The following is a 2,500-nucleotide window of genomic DNA, read 5'->3' as shown; positions in this document are numbered from 1 at the left end:
CACAAGAGGTTGGTACACAAAATGAGAATGCTTGGTCTGGGGGAAAATGTGTGTAAATGGGTTAGTAACTGGCTTAGTGATAGAAAGCAGAGGGTGGTTATAAATGGTATAGTCTCTAACTGGGTCGCTGTGACCAGTGGGGTACCGCAGGGGTCAGTATTGGGACCTGTTCTCTTCAACATATTCATTAATGATCTGGTAGAAGGTTTACACAGTAAAATATCGATATTTGCAGATGATACAAAACTATGTAAAGCAGTTAATACAAGAGAAGATAGTATTCTGCTACAGATGGATCTGGATAAGTTGGAAACTTGGGCTGAAAGGTGGCAGATGAGGTTTAACAATGATAAATGTAAGGTTATACACATGGGAAGAGGGAATCAATATCACCATTACACACTGAACGGAAAACCACTGGGTAAATCTGACAGGGAGAAGGACTTGGGGATCCTAGTTAATGATAAACTTACCTGGAGCAGCCAGTGCCAGGCAGCAGCTGCCAAGGCAAACAGGATCATGGGGTGCATTAAAAGAGGTCTGGATACACATGATGAGAGCATTATACTGCCTCTGTACAAATCCCTAGTTAGACCGCACATGGAGTACTGTGTCCAGTTTTGGGCACCGGTGCTCAGGAAGGATATAATGGAACTAGAGAGAGTACAAAGGAGGGCAACAAAATTAATAAAGGGGATGGGAGAACTACAATACCCAGATAGATTAGCGAAATTAGGATTATTTAGTCTAGAAAAAAGACGACTGAGGGGCGATCTAATAACCATGTATAAGTATATAAGGGGACAATACAAATATCTCGCTGAGGATCTGTTTATACCAAGGAAGGTGACGGGCACAAGGGGGCATTCTTTGCGTCTGGAGGAGAGAAGGTTTTTCCACCAACATAGAAGAGGATTCTTTACTGTTAGGGCAGTGAGAATCTGGAATTGCTTGCCTGAGGAGGTGGTGATGGCGAACTCAGTCGAGGGGTTCAAGAGAGGCCTGGATGTCTTCCTGGAGCAGAACAATATTGTATCATACAATTATTAGGTTCTGTAGAAGGACGTAGATCTGGGTATTTATTATGATGGAATATAGGCTGAACTGGATGGACAAATGTCTTTTTTCGGCCTTACTAACTATGTTACTATGTTACTATGTCGCCCGGGAAAGACGCCCGGCCTTGCGACGACGATTATTTTTTGCCCTGCCGCTGCCCGCCGAGGAAAAACGAAGCCCCCCGCGAACGCGAAAGGCCGTCCCGGGTACCATTCTCCCGCGCGCTCGCACACCCCTCTCCCCGGGGTATGCGGGTCCGGGAGGTAGGTCGAGAAGCCTCGAGCCCTCCTTCGTTCTCCTCCCCGCCGGAGGGAGGGACTGGGGAGGCCGAGCGCCCGGGGCAACAGGGCCGAGATTTGGAAAACCACCCTCCGAAGCATCCCAGTCTTTTGTGGCCGGCCGACACGAGAGTGAAAACCAGAAAAGTGCGACTCTTAACGGTGGATCACTCGGCTCGCGCGTCGATGAAGAACGCAGCTAGCTGCGAGAATTAGTGTGAATTGCAGGACACATTGATCATCGACTCTTCGAACGCACCTTGCGGCCCCGGGTTGCTCCCGGGGCTACGCCTGTCTGAGGGTCGCCCCTCCGTCGATCGCCTCCGTGGCGCGGCTGGGGTCCCGTCGCAAGGGTCGACATCGAGGGAGGCCCGAGGCTCCATGCCCCGGCGCCCTCTCCTCCTTTCTTCCCTTTCGTCCCCCCAAGGCCAGACCCACCCGCCCTGGGCACACCTGATGGGGTTTTCCCTCCGTCACTCCCTTCCCCCTTGGGAGCGTGCCGCGAGGCTGTCTGTGGAGACACAGGGCTGCCTCCGGCGACGAGAGGGTAAAAACCCTTCATCGAAGGTGGGCGCCGAACCTCCTTCCGGGCGGTGTGGACGGGCGAGTGCGCGGCGCCCGGCAAATTTTTTTTTTGCCGGCGCCCGGAACCTCGACTAAAGACCTCAGATCAGACGTGGCGACCCGCTGAATTTAAGCATATTACTAAGCGGAGGAAAAGAAACTAACCAGGATTCCCTCAGTAACGGCGAGTGAAGAGGGAAGAGCCCAGCGCCGAATCCCCGTCCGCCCAGCGGGCATCGGGAAATGTGGCGTACGGGAGACCGGACCACCCCGACGTCGCTCGGGGCCCGAGTCCTTCTAATAGTGGCCCCAGCCCACGGACGGTGGTAGGCCGGTAGCGGCCCCCGGCGCGGCGGGACCCGGTCTCCCCGGAGTCGGGTTGTTTGTGAATGCAGCCCAAAGCGGGTGGTAAACTCCATCTAAGGCTAAATACCGGCGCGAGACCGATAGCGGACAAGTACCGTGAGGGAAAGTTGAAAAGAACTTTGAAGAGAGAGTTCAAGAGGGCGTGAAACCGCTAAGAGGTAAACGGGTGGGGTCCGTGCGGTTCGCCCGGAGGATTCAGCCAGGCGGGTTCGGCGTCGGCCGGCCCGGGTCCC

The 2,500-nt window shown here is 53.9% G+C and overlaps 1 non-coding gene and 1 pseudogene across 1 annotated transcript; both read left to right on the top strand.

The window, feature by feature from the left end:
- Positions 1 to 1,488: 1,488 nt before the first annotated feature.
- On the top strand, positions 1,489 to 1,642 carry LOC138668277 (5.8S ribosomal RNA). Its single transcript, XR_011319124.1, has one exon. It is a non-coding gene; the product is annotated as a 5.8S ribosomal RNA (ribosomal RNA).
- Positions 1,643 to 2,020: 378 nt separating this feature from the next.
- Positions 2,021 to 2,500, top strand: part of LOC138667916 (28S ribosomal RNA) — a 3,200-nt pseudogene continuing 2,720 nt past the window's right edge.

Source organism: Ranitomeya imitator, chromosome 2, assembly GCF_032444005.1.
Source record: "Ranitomeya imitator isolate aRanImi1 chromosome 2, aRanImi1.pri, whole genome shotgun sequence".
Lineage (NCBI taxonomy): Eukaryota > Metazoa > Chordata > Amphibia > Anura > Dendrobatidae > Ranitomeya > Ranitomeya imitator.
Note: the sequence above shows the minus strand (reverse complement) of the source record. Positions and strands in the feature narration are given on the sequence as shown.